We start from the raw sequence: 23,368 nt of genomic DNA on the forward strand, positions 1-23,368 counted from the left end.
ATTTCTTCACGTACTACACGAATATGTAATATAAAATGAGGGTTCCTATTTAAGAAAAAAACGCGGTTGATATCCGTTTGACCTATGGCAGGGCCATCTAGTGGGCCAACCATAGCGCCATCTGGTTTCCCCCTTCACGCTAGACGAGTTTCGTTCTTTGTAGTTTTTTTGTTTTGTGCTTATTTCGTGAGATATTTGGCCCTGTCACTATCAATGGTCCACCCTGTGTACACTTGTCAGGATATTGTTAGTTGACATGTTAGTGTAGAGAATTCGTGCCAGAAATACACGCGGACAGCACTTTGACAGTCCACTAACTGACTGAATTAGATTTTTCACTAAGCCCTTCCGTTGTACAGCGCAAGAGTGACGTGATCCTGGACGAGGAGCACAGAACACGCGTATGTGCTATTCCGAGGGCAAAGACTAAAACGTCACCTTTCTCTGCTGTCAAATTTTTGAGTCGACTAAAGGGAAGTCCTCGAACACAGGCAAAGCATGTCCTCGCCTACAAGTCACAGTTTGAAACACGCAGAGGAAGGGGGCTAGAACAGAAACTCCCCATCCCACAGCACTAATTTCATGGTATTAATCCAAGCAGCCTTACTTCTAGCTAGAATATACTGTCTCATTTATTTTTAGGTTTCCGTACCTCAATTAGTGCATGGAGAGCTGCATCAAACCAGTCTCAGGACTGAAGACCACAACAACAACAACCTCAATTAGTAAAAACGGAACCCTTATAAGAGGGACCCCTATAGGATCCAGACTGTATACCAGTCAGGTTCCTCTCAGAGTATGCTGATGAAAAGCTCCTTATTTAGCATTTATATACAACCACTCGCTCATAGAAAGATCCGTACCTGAAGACTGGAAAATTGCTCAAGTCACACCAATACCCAAAAAGGGAAGTAGGAGTAATCCGCTGAATTACAGGTCTATATCACTAACGTCGATTTGCAGTAGGGTTTTGGAACATATACTGTATTCTAACATTTTGAAGTACCTCGAAGAAAACTATTTATTGACACATAGTCAGCAGGATTTCAGAAATTATCGTTCTTGTGAAACACAACCAACTCTTATACTATGAAGTAAAAAGTGCTATCGACAGGGCATGTCAAATTGATTCCATATTTTTAGATTTTCAGAAGGCTTTCGACACCGTTTCTCAAAAGTGTCTTCTAACCAAACTGCGTGCCTACGGAGTATCGCCTCAGCTGTGGATTCGTGATTTCCTGTCAGAAAGGTCACAGTTCGTGGTAATAGACGTAAAGTCATCGAGTAAAACAGAAGTAATATCCGGCGTTCATCAAGGAAGTGTTATAGGCCCTCTATTGTTCCTGATCTATATTAACGACATAGGAGACAATCTGATTAGCCGTCTTAAATTGTTTGTAGATGATGGTGTCATTTACTACCTTGTAAAGTCATTACATGATCAAAACGACTTGCAAAATGATTGAGATAAGATATCTGTATGGTGCGAAAAGTGGCAGTTGACCCTGAATAAGGAAAAGTGTGAAGTTATTCACATGAGTACTAAAAGAAATCCTACGGTCGCAGGTTCGAATCATACCTCGGGAATGGATGTGTGTAATGTGCTTAGGTTAGTTAGGTTTAAGTAGTTCTAAGTTCTAAAGGTCTGATGGCCTCAGCTGTTAAGCCCCATGGTGCTCAGAGCCATTTGAACCATTTAAACTAAAAGAAATCAGCTAAATTTCGATTACGCGATAAGTCACACAAATCTGAAGGCTGTAAATTCAACTAAATACTCAGGGATTACAATTACAAATAACCTAAATTGGAACGATCACATAGATAATATTGTGCGTAGAGCAAACAAAAGACTGCGATTCATTAGTAGAACATTTAGGTGCAACAGGTCTACTAAAGAGACTGCTTACACCACGCTTGTTCGCCCTGTTCTGGAGTACTGATGTGCGGTGTGGAATCTGCATCAGGTTGGACTGACGGATGACATCGAAAAAGTACAAAGAAGGGCAGCTCGTTTTGTATTATCGCGAAGTAGGGGAGATAGTGTCACAGACATGATACATGAATTGAAGTGGCAATCATTAAAACAAAGGCGTTTTTTGTTGCGACGGGATCTTCTCATGAAATCTCAATCACCAGTTTTCTCCTCCGATTGCTAAAACATTCTGTTAGCACCTACGTACATAGGGAGAAACGATCATCACGATAAAATAAGAGAAATCGCTCCGAAAAATTTAAGTGCTCGTTTTTCCTGCGTGCCGTTCGAGAGTGGAACGGTAGAGAGACAGCTTGAAAGTAGTTCATTGAACCCTCTGCCAGGCACTTTATTGTGAATAGCAGAGTAATCACGTAGATGTAGCTGTAGGATCACTTTGTTTTCCGTCTGTCTGTCTCTGTCTTTTTGTCTGTCTGGCTGTTCAAATCCCTTTTTCTCAGGAACTGATAGGCAAATCAATTTGAAATCCGTATTACATATTAAGGTCTACGGTCCCTTGCTGATGTAAAAAGAAAATGAAGCTTTCAAGTCAGTGTAGTCAAAAGATACGGGCATTTATGTCATATTTTGATATTCGCTAACTTGTTCATCAAAATCTACAGGGTGCTTCCCGTTGAGAAAGAAGCATGAAGTTTTGCAAGAAGAAAGGTTTGACTGTATAAGTAAAGGGAAAACAATCCGAAAATCGTTAACTGGTAGTCATATCACACGAAATAATTTTTGCCGTTTGTTATCAGACTATCTGCCTGAGCGTCTGTCTGTTAAGAAACCTTCTTATAACGAACTGGTAGACGTATCAAGTTGAAATTTAGGTCACATATTAAGGTCTATGGACCACTGGCGATGTAAAAGTGTGAAGCTTGTAATTCAGTGCATTTACTTAATTATGTGTTGACACTCAAGTGGTTCAAATGGCTCTGAGCACAATGGGACTTAACATCTGAGGTCATCAGTCCCCTAGAACTCAGAACTACGTAAACCTAACTAACCTAAGGACATCACACACATCCGTGCCCGAGGCAGGTTTCGAACCTGCGACCGTAGCGGTCGCGCCGTTCCAGACTGATGCGCCTAGAACCGCTCGGCACACCGGCTGGCTGTTTTAATACTCATAAACTCCCTCATTAAAACCTGTAGGGTACTTCCTGTTGACCAAGAAGCATGAAATTTGGCAAGAAGAAGGGGAAAAAATCCGAAAGTCGTTAATTTGTAATTATAACATACGGAAAATATTCGTTTGTCATTTGATATTCGTCTTCAAACTTTAAATTAAAACATTCTTCAAAGTCTCAAATCCCAGGGACCGATATCTTGCCAGTATCAGTGCCGATAACAGGCAAAATCGTCGAGATCCTCGATTCCCAGGGTGGATGTACCGTCCATATAAATGATTTAAGTTTGTACGGAATTCTCAGTGTGAGAGTCCTACCCCAGCGTGGCCAGTTTTTCCCTGTCTTTCTATGTAAATCATTTCTTTACGTGCACTATATGCAGTGCTAAATTTCCAGATCCAAGATTTTATTTCCTTCTGCGAAAACTAGTTTGTTGTGCACATTAGACTGATTTGTGATGTCTTAAGGACTAGACCGTTGTCTGCCAGAAGAGCTTCCGCCATATGCACACAGTGCCGGTGAGCTCTCTCCTGTTGGGGCGTTCCGTAATTAGAAGGCAGATATTCAGTGGCAGAAATTATCAGCTGTGTTAGAAGCGTCCTAAATAAGACCAAGGAGTAAGGCAAAGACGAAAATATACGCGAGATTATAGGGCAAAAGATCTCAAAAGAGAAGGATGAGGGCTTGCAGCCAGGGAATGCGGTCTCAGCATTTTTGAGTTGCAACTCTAGTTGAACGTTGACCCTGAATGTGGTACAGGGTGTTTGCATTTTTATTATCTTACAGAAAGTAAAGTGTAGAGGTTACTTCGCTGGATTGTTTACGAGATGTACTAATTGTGGAAAATATTGTGTTTCTAAGGCTAAAGTTTGGTGATCACTGCATTACTATTACTGTATAGAGTCAGGCGGTAGATATTAGCAGTAGAGGAGGAACATATTGCCCCTGAGTTACTCTGACGACAAAGCGTGATAACGGAAGTCGAATCAAGATGACATACGTATTATCTTTCTGGTTATATACGTCCAGTCTTGTGTTATTGTTTTTCGGTCGTAAAAGATTTCAAAACACATTTAATTTGCATTCATGGCCGCGGTTTTAACGCTTGTGGACTAACCACCTGGCTATTAGGCCTTGCCAGCAACGAAAAGTTATAGACAAATTACCAGTTTCCTGATGATTAACGTTCTTTTCGATGTGACATGCCGGCCGTGGTGGCCGAGCAGCTCTAGGCGCTTTAGTCTGGAGCCGTGTGACCGCTACGGTCGCAGGTTAGAATCCTGCCTTGGCCATGGATGTGTGTGATGTCCTTAGGTTAGTTAGGTTTACGTAGTTCTAGGAGACTGATGACCTCAGCTGTTAAGTCCCATAGTGCTCAGAGCCATTTGACTTGAGTCGATGTGACATACTGTTTTTTAAAAAAGAGAAATAGATCTAACGGTGGCAAGAGACCGGCGAAGGATAAACTTTATTTTCATTTTGTAATGGAGATCATTAGATTTCAGCACGGTGTCTGCAGTGATGACAGCTGTGGTGGCACTAACTGAACCAAGTGACGCGATAGCTAAAACACTAGTCTCGTATTCTTCATGGCACCCTGATGATCTCTGCAACGACTGTAAGTGAACCCGTGGATGGTTTAAACTGACCACGGTGCTTCCTTTCACCACTGTCCTACGTGTTGATAAAGCGTGAAATCTAACTTTTTTCCTTCAAACGAGCATCTTTAAGAAAAACAATGTATTTGTTCCTGAGCGCTCCTAAATGCGATATCACTACAGATTGTGTTTAAACTCGTATAAGCCGCCAAGTTCATTAGATATGGATCACTGTCGTCGTGACACGCGGAAAGTTAAAGCTGTCGTAGGGCAAAGATAAAAAGCCCGACATGAAGAAAAGCATGATACGTAGCAACTTGTAAATAGCGGGGTAACATGTAGCAAAGGCAAAAGATTTTTTCAGTTCTCAAATTAATTCCATTCTGATTTCCAAAAGCGTGTGGTTTTTGCCGCTTGTGAGATATTGTCCTAAACCCCTTCTCTCCTACGATGGCACAAACATTTTTTTTTTTTTTTTTTGTGCTCGTGCGTATGTGCACACATGTGCGACACGTTGAAACTGTTGTGCCGGATCCTCGTCTTTTCCGGTCAGAGTTCTTCGAGTGGAGCATCCTCTCACACCTTGCAGACTTACTCACCGCTTCCCTCTGCCATCACCTCTATCTATCTTTTCCGCTCTTTCACGGCGACTCAATCACGATACGGCGTGACCAGCACTCCTGAGAGGAAGCTGGCGATGAAGATAATGGTCTGACCTCAGCCACAGCGATGTTGTAAGACTGAATTTTCTGTTGCTCTAGCGTTCTACTTAGATTTCCTAGGGGGATTGAGGCTTTGAGTTGGAGTCAGTATTCTGTCACTTGGATCATGTGAAAAATGCGGTCTGAGAAATGTGGGCGTCGGTGTTGTAGTGCCTGTCCGGCACGGACTAACAGTTGAATCAGAATTGAGTCATTTATGGTTGGTGAAATGAGCGCGAGCTAAACGCGTTCACACAGCCGATTTCTGAATACCGGCATTTAAATTTTTACCTAAAAAAGTTGAAAGACAAACACTTTTAATCTGTTCATTTTTTGGTTTCTCAAAATATTATTCTCTAATACTTATATGTTATTGCTTGGAATTAACGAAATTTTTGCTTGCAATTCTGAAAACATTTTTTTCGACTCAAATGTTGGTACCTCAAAAACTCAAAAGCTGACAAAAATATTTTTCCACCTATTTTTTGTTTGAATGAGGAAACAAAAAGAAATCATTTGGGATATAGCAGGTAAAAACGAGAAATGACACATTAATTTGGCGTTTTTGTGAGTCAAATAGTCAATTGTTTGACTGCTACGTGACTGGTGCCATTGTCATGATGAAGAATAGTGACATGTACTCGGCTATTTTTCCTGATTTTATCGATGCATTATGGCAAGTTTACAGTTGTGATGTTGTATATGAATTTTTCATTTCGTTGGTCGAATGTTCTGAGGATTTCCTTGTAACAATTTACACAAGGCTTCTTTTTGCGCTGCTGTCAAACTGTACGGATTACATCGAGAACAGATAAATGTTCGTGCAAAATCAAATTTATTGCAGTTTTCAGCATACGTAGGGATACTTCAGTTTCACGCAAAGTCGCCTACTGACCCTCTTCAATCATGTTGCCCCCAGCATCGCTGTGTTTTGTTCGACCTTCACGAAATTCATCGTATATGGAAACATGACCACAACAAAATTTTGCAGATCAATGGTCAACAGTCTTCTCTGATGGTGATTGCTCACCAACAGTTGAACGAAGCTACCCATGCATCATTCTTTATTTAGGCCTCTAGGAAAATCGCAAAAAGTTATCAAATGAAAACACTCAAGTAAAATTTTAATTATTTGTGTGTTCTATGTAAACAAACTACTTTGACAGTTTCATTGTCTTGACATTAACTAGTGGCTAATTGTAAAACAATACTATTGTCAGTAGCAACATCTAGTGTTTGCTTGTATAACGATGGTTAAACGGTATTGGCGTAACATTTACTGATCCGTGTTAGATATCTCAGACGCTGAGCAAGACGTGTTTCAGAATTATTATGGTGTAGGGTCTACAGCCATGCATTTGAAGATATTCATGTTTTGTACGAATCGCTAATGTGAGGCCAGTAAGCATCTGCTATTACTCTAATCCCTTTAGACTGACGCACTGCATGACTTATCCTGTTAGGCCAAAGACTGGTCGTACAGACTACTGTGTGTAAACAATTTCCTTCTCAAATTATTGTCATTGTACCTTGCTTATATTTCTTTCCCAGTTCTGATCAATGCTTGCATTCAAGGATGAAAATGTGCTTTCTACAATAGGCGCATAACTAGCAAATATTTTGTTAGCGTCAAAATGGAGATCTCTTACTTTTTAAGAGGTCGGCAAAGTGCTTGTCGTGGGCAAATTGCCTGGTAAACTTTCAGATAAGGCGCTTAATGTGGTTTCGCAAGAAAATGTATTCTTGCTACCCCGGGCATCTTAAAAGTACTTGGTGCTTTTACCAGCAATTTCCTTATTGTCGTATTTATTGCCCTACGCTATCTTCTGCCTGTAGATTAAATTTAAGGAAAAGGTAACTAACAGACAGCGCTGAAAAATATCAAGTCGACCCGGAGTTAGAGCTGACGGTATTAATAGAGAATAGGCTATTTTTCGTCCATGTCCTGTCTACGTTATAACTTAATTCCCATCACTGTAGAGTAGATCACTGTTAGAGGTGAAAATTACTGTGCCGGTCTCGAATGATATTAATCGTTGGTTGACATAGCGCATTGTTGTTCTGCAAGTGTAGTTTATGGTAGGGTACCTAAAGTTCATGTTGAGGTACGTATAGTCATCTAGCGGCAAATACAACTGGACTTAAACGAATTTTGGGTCAGTTTCACCGAAGAACCGTCTCATCACGCCGTACAAGTGGGAGTTTATAGACTGTTTTGGTGACAGGAGTGGTCCATATTTTCATAGTATCGACACGGCCTCTGCCAGAAGCCGGGTCATGGTTGAGTCATGATCCAGTTAATGCGTGGCTGTTCACATAAGTTACTTTTTTCCAGTGACATGCTATTATGAAAAACATATTCGGTACCCCAAGTGTTTCTACATTGATTTCACGAACACATTCACTGTGAGGCTCTCATTTAATTAGGATGTAATGCGTATTTCCTTCAACACGTTTGTTGGTAAGTATCATCACTAAATTAACATCACTTGCAACAGTATGCCTACAAAGAGATACTCTTCGGTATAAATTTGGGACTGTGAAGTCACAAGAGGAGAAATAACGAATTTTTTATGACGATATAAGTTCCATGCTGCTTTGACGGTATAACACGTACTAAATGCATAGAATCTAAAGGCTTCTACATATTTTTACTGGAGCGCAGAACTTGTCCGACTGAATCCATCTACACATTGCAAAAAAGAAATTTCACCTGCTGAAACACCAAAGAAAATGGGTGTGACGGCTCTTAGGAGAGAGACCTGATGTACTTTACATGCAATGCTAGCTTCACTTGCGTCGTAAATGAAAGGACTTTAAGTTAAACGGAGTTCCACCATGACTCCTCGTCAATGAGAGAATGCATCTGAAGGCAAGCCACCTAGATAACGATCGGACGCTAAAGTACCTGGCGTCGATCAATGGGTGGCCAGGTCAGAGTTTCAGTTCTTTTACTAAATTCTCAGAAAAGTTCATCCTCGAGGCCGAGCATTTGTGGCATTTATAAGGGACTGTCTGAAGCCAGCAAGTGAGTGCATTCAATCCTGTTGAGATGTATTTCAGTTTTAGAAATGTATTGGCTTTTACGAACTTGGGTATTAGAATAAAAATGTGCACCGCACATGAATTCGAACTCTGAATGTCTACTTTGGCGAACAAAAACCTAGTACGTGGTTTCCTCGCTCTCGCTTTCCAACCTGACTCAAAATTTTAAAATTATACCAGTACAGTTTCATACTATTCTGTACATATACTTTTCTGAATATTATACAAGCTATACAGAAAAGACTCGGGCAAACTGTGAAGCTGGGCTCTCACCAAAACATGTTTAAAAAATGGTTCAAATGGCTCTCAGCACTATGGGACTTAACATCTGAGGTCATCAGTCCCCTAGAACTTAGAACTACTTAAAACTGACTAACCGATGGACATCACACACATCCATGCCTGAGGCAGGATTCGAACCTGCGACCGTAGCGATCTCGCGGGTGCAGACTGAAGCGCCTAGAGCCGCTCGGCCACAATGATCGGCAAAACATGTTAAAATCGTCCATGTAATCCAATGATATGTTTGGGAATGCTTCGTTTTCAAGTTATTGCAGAAAGAACATTTTCTTTGGCGTTGTCTCAACAACCGTTCTGAGTCGGATACACCGGTTCCCATCAGTTCACTGAAGTGAAGCACCGTCGAGCGTGGCCAGTACTTGGATGTGTGATCGGTCAAGTACGCCGCGTGCGTCGGCCGCGGTGGCCGTGCGGTTCTAGGCGCTCCAGTCCGGAGCCGCGCTGCTGCTACGGTCGCAGGTTCGAATCCTGCCTCTGGCATGGGTGCGTTTGATGTCCTTAGGTTAGTTAGGTTTAAGTAGTTCTAAGTTCTAGGGGACTGATGACCACAGCAGTTGAGTCCCATAGTGCTCAGAGCCATTTGAACCAGCCAACGCCGCGTGCTGTTGACGTTTTCTCCTTTGCCTTTACGGAAGAGGGCACATAAGGGGTGCTGGCGTGGAGTCCCTGATCTCTAGTCTTTGCGCAACATGTGCTGGCACCAGGTTTGACCCCCTCCTTTCTTTCATCATCTCCAATACGAACGTGGCACTACACACACACACACACACACACACACACACACACACACACACACACACATACACACACACACACACTAAAGGAATCTACATTTAACAAATACACCTATGCACACAGCCCTCATACTTCGCGAAGGAAAGGTGCCTGCGGGCGATTAGCATAGGCAAAACCTTTCCAAATTAGGCTGCTGAACCTGCCTTTCGTGCTCTCCCAGCTATTCGCGCCATACAACTTTACTTTTATGTGATGTTGTCCGTTCATGTAACCATACTATTGAACACTATGACTGGTAGATGGGGATGTGTTGTCGTGATGGAACAAATAACATTCTTATAGAAAAAAATGAGTTTTTTATATGATAATTAAAGCTGCGGAAGTGTAAATGTCTCTTCTGGGATGTAGAACGTCAAAAAAGGATTGAAAGTTGGTGCTATATTTTTTGGAACCATCTTTGCCTTAACATATCTCTGAAACTAAGTTATTATAATGCCTTGGACATAGTGACTTTGGTAATTATACTTTACGTTCTTACGAATGGAGGCCTTCCTAAAGTCTGGTTCAGGAAAAATGAATAGCCAAACTTTTGAAAATATTTGACCTGACGACTTTTTTTCTTACCTTTAGACTGGGCGTGGTAAACATATTACTCACCTGGCAACCAGCAAATTTTAAATTGCTTACTACACTTACCAGTACGTTGATCCAGCAAGTGTTACACTGAGACCACAAGTAACTACTATGTAATCTTTTGTCAAAAAGTACAAAAAAATTGTAATGTTGCGCACGGCGTTTGTACCACGCTCAAGTAATGCATATCAGGTGCTAATACTTTGTAGAATTACATTTTGAATTGCTGGAATCTATATACTAGATTTCAACATATTTTGAGGTGTGCATGTGTAAGGCTAGACCAGCTGGCACGGAATGACCATACAGATACGTTTGAATCCTTCCCCTGTTTAGTAGTGATTGGGATAACTGAACAACATCGTGTAATCAGTTGATGAGTAAATGTATTTCTAGACATGTTCTCTCTCTCTCTCTCTCCCTCTCTCTCTCTCTCTGTGTGTGTGTGTGTGTGTGTGTGTCAGAGCAATCGGCTCCCAAAGTTGTTCCAAATAACTTTGATACACGCCTTATTCGTTTGTGGTTCTACACGACGAAAAGCTACACACTATTTGTTCGCGGTATACCTTGAAGGTTCGTCGACAAGGGCAGGGACGCAAACTGCCCTTTTGAGGGATCATGTATCCTGATGAACAAATGACAGTATGCCATTAAAACAAAGTTCGACACGTGTGGACAGCGAAGAGCAGCGCGCTATTAACGGCCAAGTACCCTGTTAGACCAGCGGCTCAGAAAAGCATTACATTTTGTAATGGGCGCCGTCGACTCTTCTGCAAACGAACGGCTCAGGAACACTGAACGACGAATTACCGTCCGTTAAAAATATCACCCGTTGCTTTACACGCAGACTTTTAATGTGAGCACGGGTCATATGTGAGAATGCAAATCGTGTGACGAGCGCATTTGCAAGTGTTATTCCGGACGAATAGCTGTGGGCCCTTTTTCCCCGGCTGCTCCAACGACCTGCCCCGGTGGTCGATGTACCGTACATGGGACAATGCGTATTTTTACGGCCTACAACCACTTATAAATAATTTATGGGCTTGCATTTTTGTAGGCCTCCCAACTGTCGCGTCATGCGCTCTTCAGGCGTGTACGAATTATGTTATTGTGTCACAGTGTTGAAAGTGACGTCGCAGAATTTACTTTGCGGCACGGAACAGTTTTTGATATTAAAACATAGTATAAAAGATCACAGTGTAACTGGTGCCTCTGACGTATGATGCTGCTGTTTCCAACCACTTTATAATTTATTACCTTCGGAACACCGATTCCAGAACACAGGTAAGATACGTGCAATGAGCCATTTCCTTCTTATTAATTTTGTAAATAGACATGAAGGAATTATAAACATTGGCTGCGAGTGGGCATTGATTTAAATCAACGGGGAAAGTTGAAAATTTGTGCCGGACCGTCTCCTGCTTACTAAGCAGATGCTCTGACCACTATGCTATCCAGACACAGTGGTCGTCGCAGTTGTATGCACTGTCCTAGTACGCCTCCCATCGGACCCAAATTCTCTTCTTATTCACACACTACTTACGTAATGTGCCTTGCCCATTATCCACATTACTCACTCGCGGCATTTCGCCGATTTCCCTAAGAGTTCGAGCCTGGTTTGCATCCGCACTGAAGAGGTTGCTGGCCGTCCACGCCATATATACAGGGTGGTCCATTGATCGTGGCCGGGAGGCAGTAAGCGTCAAACGAAAAAACTACAAAGAACGAAACTTGTCTAACTTGAAGGGGGAAACTAGATGGCGCTATGGTTGCCATAGGTCAAACGGTATTCATCTGCGTTTTTTAAATAGGAATCCCCATTTTTAATTACATATTCATATAGTACGTAAAGAAATATGAATGTTTTAGTTGGAACACTTTTTTCGCTTTGTGACAGATGGCGCTGTAATAGTCACAAACATATGGCTCACAATTTTAGACGAACAGTTGGTAACAGGTAGGTTTTTTAAATTAAAGCGCAGAACGTAGGTACGTTTAAACATTTTATTTCGGTTGTTCCAATGTGATACATGTACCTTCATTTCTGAGAAGGCATGCTGATACGGCGTAATTACCTGTAAATACCACATTAATGCAATAAATGCTCAAAATGATGTCCATCAACCTCAATGCATTTGGCAATACGTGTAACGACATTCCTCTCAACAGCGAGTAGTTCGCCTTCCGTAATGTTCGCACATGCATTGACGAAGCGCCGACGCATGTTGTCAGGCGTTGTCGGTGGATCACGATAGCAAATATCCTTCACCTTTCCCCACAGAAATAAATACGGGGACGTCAGATCCGGTGAACGTGCGGGCCATGGTATGGTGCTTCGACGACCAATCCATCTCTCATGAAATATGCTATTCAATACCGCTTCAACCGCACGCGAGCTATGTGCCGGACATCTATCATGTTGGAAGTACATCGCCATTCTGTCATGCAGTGAAATATCTTGTAGTAACATCGGTAGAACATTACGTAGGAAATCAGCATACACTGCACCATTTGGATTGCCATTGATAAATTGGGGACAAATTATCCTTCCTCCCATAATGCCGCACCATACATTAACCCGCCAAGGTCGCCGATGTTCCACTTGTCGCAGCCATCGCGGATTTTCCGTTGCCCAATAGTGCATATTATGCCGGTTTACGTTACCGCTGTTGGTGAATGACGCTTCGTCGGTAAATAGAACGTGTGCAAAAAATCTGTCATCGTCTCGTAATTTCTCTTGTGCCCAGTGGCAGAACTGTACACGACGTTCAGAGTCGTCGCCATGCAATTCCTGGTGCATAGAAATATGGTACGGGTGCAGTCGATGTTGAAGTAGCATTCTCAACATCGACGTTTTTGAGATTCCCGATTCTCGCGCAGTTTTTCTGCTACTGATGTGCGGATTAGCCGCGACAGCAGCTAAAGCACCTACTTGGGAACCATTATTTGTTGCAGGTCGTGGTTGACGTTTCTCGTGTGGCTGGGCACTTCCTGTTTCCTTGAATAACGTAACTATCCGGCGAACGGTCCGGACACTTGGATGATGTCGTCCAGGATACCAAGCAGCATACATAGCACACACCCGTTGGGCATTTTGATCACAATAGCAATACATCAACATGATATCGACCTTTTCCGCAATTGGTAAACGGTCCACTTTAACACGGGTAATGTATCATGAAGCACTGGCGGAATGTTCCGTGATACCACGTACTTATACGTTTGTGACTATTACAGCGCCATCTGTCACTAAGCGAAAAAAGTGGTCCAACTAAAACATTCATATTTCTTTACATACTACACGAATATGTAATAAAAATGGGGTTCCTATTTTTAAAAAAAGACGCTGTTAATATCCGTTTGACCAATGGCAGCGCTATGTAGCGAGCCAACCATAGCGCCATCTGGTTTCCCCCTTCAAGCTAGACAAGTTTCGTGCTTTGTAGTTTTTTCGTTTGTTGCTTATTTCGTGAGATATTTGGCCCAGTCACTATGAATGGACCACCCCGTATATATATGCTGGGTGGAGAAAAATTGTGTCGCGAAATTTTTCCCTAGGTATCTGATGCCAATAGGAACCAAAATTACTAATGTTGTGTAGGTCGACAACGCACCATTTTTAAACTACGGAAACTTGTAGCCATGCGCTGCGATTGGCCGTGGGATTGCCCTGTTTCCGTTCGTCGGTTGACCGGCAGCGCTATGGTTGCCGGTCCACACATGCAAACTACCCTCGCCCCGTCACTGCCACAATGTGATACGCCTATTCGCTCACGTGTCGATGGGCAAAGGGCATTACAGTAGTAGCGTGTGGATAAGCTGATAATTCGAGTCTGACGGGAGGCGCGCTAGGGTAGTCCGTGCTGTTGCGGCGACCACTGTGGCCGGATGGCTTAGTGGTCAGAGCGTCTGCCTAGTAAGCAGGAGACCCGAGTTCGCATCCCGGTCCGACACAAATTCACAACTTCCTCCCTTGATTTAAATCAATGCCCACTCGCAGTCAATGCCTATAATTCCTTTGTGCCTTAATTCGTAGTGGCTGCTGGATCAAAATGGTGTTTGTTCTTTCGTCAATGTGCAGACACCACACACAATATATATATATATATATATATATATATATATATATATATATAGAGAGAGAGAGAGAGAGAGAGAGAGAGAGAGAGAGAGAGAGAGAGAGAGAGTGTTTACACGAATAAAATAACATCGTCTTATGAGTGAGGCATTTGTCATTCGTGTATTCTGTATTGAAGCTAAACTACTACATAGTCTGTCCTAGATTTTTTTTTTTTGGCATCACTAGATTCCCAATTCACCCCCAATGTCGTGGTTGGTAAAGACACTACTCAACTCCTGGTGATGAAAGAGATTTTATGATAAATACATAAACTGATTTAAAAGTAAAGCCTTCAGAAGGGGTGGAGGAAACTAAATGAAATTTCACGGACTGAGAGGATATGTGATGTTATTTCAGTGAGTTCAAAATCGCGCCAGACTTACAAAGAACTTTGCAGTAGAGCCATATTTCATTATGACGTTTCACCCCCCACTGACCTGGACGCACGCACTGATTCGGCTGGGAAGGGTGTCATAAGGCCGTTGTATCCTCCTCTGAAGCAAGCTGGCTCATAACTACTGTAGCTGGTCCTCGATATGCTACAGTTGACGTTTGCGCTGGCCCCACACATGTTCTATCGGAGACAGATCTTGCAGGTCACAGGATTTCTCAGCATCACAGAGACAGTCGTAGACACGGCTGCCATGTGAAGACGAATGTTGTCGTGTTGAGAGGTAGCAATTGAGATGTAGCAATTGATGATGCATGATGTCCATGACATACCGTTATGGCGTCAGAGTGCCCCAATCACTGCGAGCCGTCACCTCAAGACATGCTCAATGACTCCACAATCATGACGTCAGGACTAACATCGCTGTGCTTCTCTAAAACACTGGAAGAACGTGATCTCTTCCTTGGTCGCCACCTTAATGTGAAGCCATTCATCTGCACTCCATACTTAACCGCCACGGCTGCACTCCAAATATCGTATCCGACCGTACCAAGCTGTCAATAGTGCGAGTTCCAACGTCCGAAGCGCTTAACAATTGAAGCCGAACACAAAGCAGAACGTCAACAGTACACATAATGTGACAAGAGGGCAAACTGAGAAAGAGAATACCCCTAAACGTCTAAGTATGGCAGAATATCCGCAGGTCAAGCTTCTAGGCTAGCAAAAACACAACTGACACGTGTCGGCAGCCGTCTTAACCCCTCGCCTCGGAAACCGGAGGCACTCTCCAGTAGACTATAGAGAGCCTGTATAGGGAGAGAGTGGCCAACCGGACGATACGGCGGCAATTTTCCTGCCAAACTGCGGGCGGGACTTTTGAATGGCCAGTAGTGGAGTAGTGTACACACTCACCGAATCAAAAGCACAAGACAATATGGCGAAATCATTCGTTAAATGCCTTTCTTTACAGCTATAATATACTCATAGTAGCCTACTACCTACAGCACAGGAAAATTTGATACAGTGGCTGTAAAAATTATTCGTTACTTGCATTTATATCCTTTAAAGTTCGTTTACTAGATGTATTGCAATGAAAGTAACGTAGATAAAAAAATATATAGTGTACAGCATCTGTTTTGTATCGGAAATGCATGACGCTAAAGATTTAACGTACCTATATTACGTCAGATGAATGAAAGTCGTAAGCAGTTGTTTACTTGTGACACGCAAAAAGTGTGAGACATATATATATATATATATATATATATATATATATATATATATATATATATATATATATACCTCTCGTAGATAACAAACGAAAAAAATTACAAAAATCAGGTAATGTTTAATGTAGGCTACTGTAATAACTTCGCATAGATAGGAGTACTTGGTTGGTTTCCACAAGGCTCCTGTTTGATTTATGTCAGCCCTGTTGACTGCGACTGCCCACTGCTTTCGTCTTTCTTTATTGCGTGGAAATGCTAGCATGCGAAATCCACCTTCGCCTCTATTGGAACAACCAAATGCAGCACAACCTGACATCGTTTACGAACGTCTGCAGAACGAAATACAGATGTCAAAAACAATTCTGTACAATTACTAACGTGTTTACTTCAAACATGTAGGCCTACCGACTTCATCACAAAACTCTTCATTATTTCAACTCGTATTTAAGATTGAAAACGCTAATTACGTACTGGAAACGATATACAACTAAATCGAACATGCATTCACAACATATAACAAGTCTCTCAATAATTCAAATACCTTTTAATCGTTTCCAAAAGTCCTCTGAACTTCAATTCAACCAGCACGCGAACATAGAAAGCGCGAGAGACGTTTGGCAGAAAAATGGCGCCAAAGCTAATCAACCAATCACGGGCAACTTCACCTATGGCCACTCTCTCTGTATACAGGCTCTCTACAGTAGACATGGTGCAGGCGCGCCCTTTCGGCGGCTGCCGTAAACAATTCACTGGCTGCCAGCACGTTTGGTTCCGCGTTACGGTGTCATGGCATTGTCAGCAGGCGCGGACGCCGCCAAACCAATTAGTGTTACAGTGTTAACGGCAGCTTACGCATGGGACAGTAATTCTCTAGTCCGGCAGCTGCTACTCTCCATCCATCGGTGCAGGATGCTACAAGACATTGCAGCGTGTCGGTTACTTGTTGTGGGATGGCAGGCGCACATGTGAAGAGGTTACGATGTGTTCGGTGCAGCGTACGGCGATCCCCATTTGTGACTGTGAGATGTGATCGACTGGAACCTTCACTACGAGTATGCACGTTGTCACGTTCCTATGCAGTCCAATATCGGGCCACTGTCACGTCCGAATGCCCCACGATTGAACCAGTCGGCCAAATGGAGACTCACAATGATAAAAAAAGCAAAGCTCCGCGTTCTGGCCGTGTCTGGCCAATCGGGACCGACCGACCGCCCTGTCATCCTCTGTCATCGCCGGAAAATCTACGATTGCTACGAATCGGTTCCTCGATTGCATGTACATTGTCGTCTGTGGTCGATCTCGATGTTCTTCTTTTCTGATCAGCATCACCCACGCTTGTGCGGCTAGGCGAAATTTTTGGCACCATTTCACTAAGGCTGGACTCGACACTGAATTTTATTCTTATACCGCCATAATTTCACGATCAGTCTGCGTGCCATCTAGACCAGTTCCCACAAGAATCGTACTATCGTGATACTTCAGCTTTGGAGTACGTTTTCAGTTCCCGGGCTATTTCACATCCACACCGTGATACACACATTATCCATACCGCAGCAGAACTCTGCCCGCAGAAAATCCGGGACATGTTCTCTCTTCTAAGAATGCATCCACTGTTGTTACACAATGGCCTTAGCGTGGGACAAGTGCGTCTTACTTTTTGTATTCCCCTCCTAGTAAATGCGTTATATGATGTTTCCGCATATGTGACTATATTACAGTTTTTTAGTTAGTATCTTATTGTTGAGTAAGAAATAACTTTTTGGAGTGCAAGTGAGGTTAAATTATACGGGAAATCGAGAAAATTGTCTGATGTTGAATAAAGTCAACAATCGGATCAAAGGTATCTGCAGAATCGTTTGGTGATCATACTGGCACCAAAACTGATACAAAGACGAAAATACTGAACTTTGTCATCTGAGGTTCTTTCATTGCGGATGACTATAGTACTGTTTCTCCTTTCAATAGTCGAACGAATGCCGAGCTAATGAGAGAAGTGGCAGCGGAATATAAAATCAACTAAAATCGCCCAACCCAGGAAATGCAACAAAACGTACTCGGATAACCACACGATTTTGTGCAGATTACGCGAGAGAATTTGTTGTCCTTCAAGCAGCAGTTCATTGTAGGTGGCTGGAGCAACTCGGCGATTGGAAAAAAATGGAAGCTATTTTTATTCGAAAGAAGGACATCGACTGATGCGCTCAACGCTAGGCCTCTATCGCTGAGGTTCATCTGCTAAAGACCCATAGAACGCGTTTTATCATCGCGTTTTATGAGCATTTTGGAGACCGAATGTCTACTTCGGAAGAATCAACATGGATTCCACATACAGTAATGTTTTAAAAACTTAGCTCGTTCGGTCTGTTCATGAGATACTTTTAACAAAACATAACGACGCGCAGGTAGGTGTCGTATTTCTTGATTTACGGTTGGTATGCGATACGGTTCCCTGCAGCCTAGTCAACGTATACGAACGTACGGAATGTGAGACCGTGTCGGCCTGAGGAATTCATAGCAGATAAAACTCCGCACACAACCGGCTTAATGGGGAGAAATCGTTACATGGCGACGTAACTTCGTGCGGACCCGAAGGGAGTAATACAAGACAGTTACTTTTCTCGATTTACAGTGTGTAACAACAATATACCGACAAACTTCGAGGTGTTTGGGAGGATGTCTCGAGAGACAAATGCAGGGTAGGAACCCGTGGTCAGAAAGGTCAAAAATGGTTCAAATGGCTCTGAGCACTATGGGACTTAACATCTGTGGTCATCAGTCCCCTAGAACTTAGAACTACTTAAACCTAACTAACCTAAGGACATCACACACATCCATGCCCGATGCAGGATTCGAACCTGCGACCGTAGCAGTCGCGCGGCTCCGGACTGAGCGCCTAGAACCTCAGAAAGGTCATCCAACGGCGCTAAATAAAGACGAAGTTAACAGCGAACAACGCCTGCCTCTAGGTACCCCTTCCTGCAGCAACCGTGAGCCTACACGGCGAAGGCCCACAAGCTGACCCCCGAACAATGGACAGTCAGCAATCAGGACGTTAAATGGGAACGAACGCCTCCGCACCTGTCACCACCGTGCACACGCTACGCGCAATAGCGTCGGAGGTGTCAGCGTACGTATTCACGTTTGCTGTCGAAGGGGTGATATAGCATAACGCGTTGGCCTCCATAACTTCAACGCTCAGTAGCGTCGCTGGATGAAGTTTTGAGACATGAATTCCTTGCCTCCACTTGCTCCTCAACACACATTTGTGTCTGCCAGCATAGTTCTGTTGTAGCCTTTCCTTTAATGATTTGCTGGATAATTCTGGAAACTAGAGATATACTTCTTCTCCAAAACGATTCTCGCGCCGCCCATGCGGCATTGATATAGCCTCCATACATCTTCATGCGCTTTGGCCGCAGCTAACTGTTTTATAGCTGAACGACAACCAATTGTCATCACTGGGTCAACTGAACCATGCATTTTTTTTAAAAGCATTTTAAAAAAATAAGGTTTGTGATTCCTCTCACTCCTGCTTCCTCGTCACTTCTGAATTGTGGTCTCGGGTTTATGGTAGGTAGGCCTATAGCGGAGTTGATGTTTAATAAATTGGTAAATGTTAGCTTGAGCATGATTGCTTGTTTTATTGTTACTTGCTAGTCGGACTGTTTCATTTTAAAGATAAATCAATATATTACACAGAAAACATTTCTTCGATTATTCTTCAAAAATTTTTGTCGGACAAGGGCTTTAAACCAGACCATTGCATTTCATTAACAGTGCACTTATCAATGCCTACAGGAAAATTAAACATACCTTTCGAGAAAACAGAACCACTTGTATGAATATCAAGAGCTCAGATGGAAACCCAGTTCTAAGCAAAGAAGGGAAAGCAGAAAAGTGGAAGGAGGATATAGAGGGTCTATACAAGGGCGATGTACTTGAGGACAATATTATGGAAATGGAAGAGGATGTAGATGAAGATGAAATGGGAGATACGATACTGCGTCACGAGTTTGACAGAGCACTGAAAGACCCCGGCAGTAGACAACATTCCATTAGAACTACTGACGGCCTTGGGAGAGCCAGGCCTGACGAAATTCTACCATCTGGTGAGCAAGATGTATGAGACGGGCGAAATACCCTCAGATTTCAAGAAGAGTATAATAATTCCAATCCCGAAGAAAACAGGTGTTGACAGATGTGAAAATTACCGAACTATCAGTGTAGTAAGTCACAGCTGCAAAATACTAACATCGAATTCCTTACAGACGAATGGAAAAACTGGTAAAAGCCGACCTCGGGGAAGATCAGTTTGGATTCCGTAGAAATATTGGAACACGTGAGGCAATACTGACGTTACGACTTATCTTAGAAGAAAGATTAAGGAAAGGCAAACCTACGTTTCTAGCATTTGTAGACTTAGAGAAAGCTTATGACAATGTTGATTGGAATACTCTCTTTCAAATTCTGAAGGTGGCAGGGGTATAATACAGAGAGCGAAAGGCTATTTACAATTTGTACAGAAACCAGATGGCAGTTATAAGAGTCGAGGGACATGAAAGGGAAGCAGTGGTTGGGAAGGGAGTGAGACAGGGTTGTAGCCTCTCCCCGATGTTATTCAATCTGTATATTGAGCAAGCAGTAAAGGAAAAAGTTCGGAGTAGGTATTAAAATCCACGGAGAAGAAATAAAAACTATGAGGTTCGCCGATGACATTTTAATTCTATCAGAGACAGCAAAGGACTTGGAAGAGCAGTTTAACGGAATGGACAGTGTCTTGAAAGGAGGATATAAGATGAACATCAACAAAAGCAAAACGAGGATAGTGGAATGTAGTCGAATTAAATCGGGCGATGCTGAGGGAATTAGATTAGGAAATGAGACACTTAAAGTAGTAAAGGAGTTTTGCTATTTGGGGAGCAAAATAACTGATGATGGTCGGAGTAGAGAGGATATAAAATGTAGACTGGCAATGGCAAGGAAAACGTTTCTGAAGAAGAGAAATTTGTTAACATCAAGTATTGATTTAAGTGTCAGGAAGTCGTTTCTGAAAGTATTTGTATGGTGTGTAGCCAAGTATGTAAGTGAAACATGGACAATAAATAGTTTGGACAAGAAGAGAATAGAAGCTTTCGAAATGTGGTGCTACAGAAGAGTGCTGAAGATTAGATGGGCAGATCACATAACTAATGATGAAGTATTGAATAGAATTGGGAAGAAGAGGACTAGAAGAAGGGACTTGTTAGTAGGACATGTTCTGAGGCATCAAGGGATCACAAATTAAGCATTGGAGGGCCGCGTGGAGGGTAAAAATCGTAGAGGAAGACCAAGAGGTGAATACACTAAGCAGATTCATAGGGATGTAGGTTGCAGTAAGTACTGGGAGATGAAGAAGCTTGCACAGGATAGGGTAGCATGGAGAGCTGCATCAAACCAGTCTCAGGACTGAAGACCACAACAACAACAACATATTACCTGAGCTCTTCAGGGTCCTTCAACTTTTCAATATTCCCGAACTAAACATCTTTTTTTTTTTTTTTTTTTTTTTTTTTTTTTGGAGAGTGAATTTCCTCTATAAAGAGCAGGATTATTCTAACACTTTATCATTGTTTCTTTGGTCCCTTTCTTTGAGAAGCTGTCCTGTGTTTACGTAATTGTCAAAACCTTCATCGAGCTTCTCTAAGCAACCCTGCGCTGTTGCATAAGTATGTCACCTAAAGAAATTATTTACCGCTCAAACTTAGTTTCAACATTGAGAGCAAGAAAAAAATCCAACAAATAACAGATCGTTTGAGGAGATTGGTCTGGAAACGGTTCACATCAGATTCGACACTTTTCAGAAAAGAAGGCAATATCAGACACGTGTCATGCATTAATCTGACGAGAAATAGTTTTGTGATTCCAATTTTTAATTATTTTGACGGATAATAACTGTAGCAACCTCCAGTCGCCGTTTGCTGTTTTAACTAGGTGTTAATTAGCAAACATCCGTCGATGCAGAAAAAAGCGTAAACAAAAGAGAACGAATTACGCCGGTATCTGTCATCCTTCCATTCTCATTGTATTCCCAATTGACTATTCTCAGTTGACCGAGATCTGTTGTACTGATGCGTAGCCCACCTCCTTTTTTATAAACAAAATGTCGTACGAAAATAATCTCATGCCACTGAAATGACCTAATGACAACAGTTTGCCGGCCGGAGTGGCCGAGCGGTTCTAGGCGCTAGAGTCTGGAACCGCGCGACCACTACGGTCGCAGGTTCGAATCCTGCCTCGGGCATGAATGTGTGGAATGTCCTTAGGTTAGTTAGGTTTAAGTAGTTCTAAGTTCTAGGGGACATCACCCGTGCCCGAGGCAGGATTCGAACCTGCGACCGCAGGGTCGTGCGGTTCCAGACTGTAGCGCCTAGAACCGCTCGGCCACTCCGGCCGGCTCAGCGGTTTCATTGCATGCTTCTGCGTTACCTCTTCTGTTATGACACTGGCTTTTTCAACCAGGGCGACTTATTTAAAACCCGCGGTAAAAATGCTGTATCTTATCATAAATATCCGGACAGCCTTTATAATGCGGAACTGACCGCAAGATGTCTCGAGAGGCGAAACCGCCCGTATAAAAGAAGGTGGGGAATAGTATGTTGTCAGCAAAGAAGCAGTGCCAGCAGGATGGGCCAGTCAGAACAGCTCAGGGAATTCGAACGTGGACTGGTCATTGGACGTGACCTGAGTAAAAATCCATCAGGGACATTTCAGCCCTTCTAAAGCTGTTCGTCGGCAGTTGGTGATGTGATTGTGAAGTGGAAACACTAAGGAACAACCACAGCTAAACCGAGACCTGGCAGACCTCACGTAGTGATGGACGTGGATCATCGAGCATTGGGGAGGGTAGTTATAAAAAATGGCATGAAATCAGCAGAAGGGTCTACTCGTCGGCTCAACTGTGCTACCAGCAGCCCAGCTAATGACTGTGCGTAGGGAGTTCACTCCAGACCCCAGCATCCAACGTCTCCTGAAGTTTCCTTTAATTTACGTCTCTGGCACAATATTTTTGTTAACAGATTACCTGTTTCGGTCTATAATGATCATCATCAGATCTGCAGCAAAAAATGGGAAAAAAACATAAATACACTCGAAAATTGGTTCAAATGGCTCTGAACACTATGGGACTTAACTGCTGAGGTCATCAGTCCCCTAGAACTTAGAACTACTTGAACCTAACTAACCTAAGGACATCACACATATCCATGCCGGAGGCAGGATTCGAGAGTGCGACCGTAGCGGTCGCGCGGTTCCAGACTGTAGCGCCTAGAACCCTCGGCCACCCCGGCCGGCTACTCGAAGATTCTCTACAGCTTAAAAACAATTAATAGACCGTAATGAAAAGTTCCACTGACGTATTGTTTATAAGCTTTAGCCAGTCTGTGAGTGTATTTATGATTTTTCCCATTTTCTGCTGCAGGTCTGATGATGTTCATTATAGACCGATACCGGTAATCTGTTGACAAAACGATTGT

The 23,368-nt window shown here is 42.8% G+C and overlaps 1 protein-coding gene and 1 non-coding gene across 2 annotated transcripts in view; both read left to right on the forward strand.

The window, feature by feature from the left end:
* Positions 1–23,368, forward strand: part of LOC126469864 (COMM domain-containing protein 4) — a 555,575-nt gene that overhangs the window by 287,957 nt on the left and 244,250 nt on the right. The window lies entirely within an intron of this gene.
* On the forward strand, positions 14,000–14,072 carry Trnat-agu (transfer RNA threonine (anticodon AGU)). Its single transcript has one exon. It is a non-coding gene; the product is annotated as a tRNA-Thr (tRNA).

This window comes from Schistocerca serialis, chromosome 1, assembly GCF_023864345.2.
Source record: "Schistocerca serialis cubense isolate TAMUIC-IGC-003099 chromosome 1, iqSchSeri2.2, whole genome shotgun sequence".
Lineage (NCBI taxonomy): Eukaryota > Metazoa > Arthropoda > Insecta > Orthoptera > Acrididae > Schistocerca > Schistocerca serialis.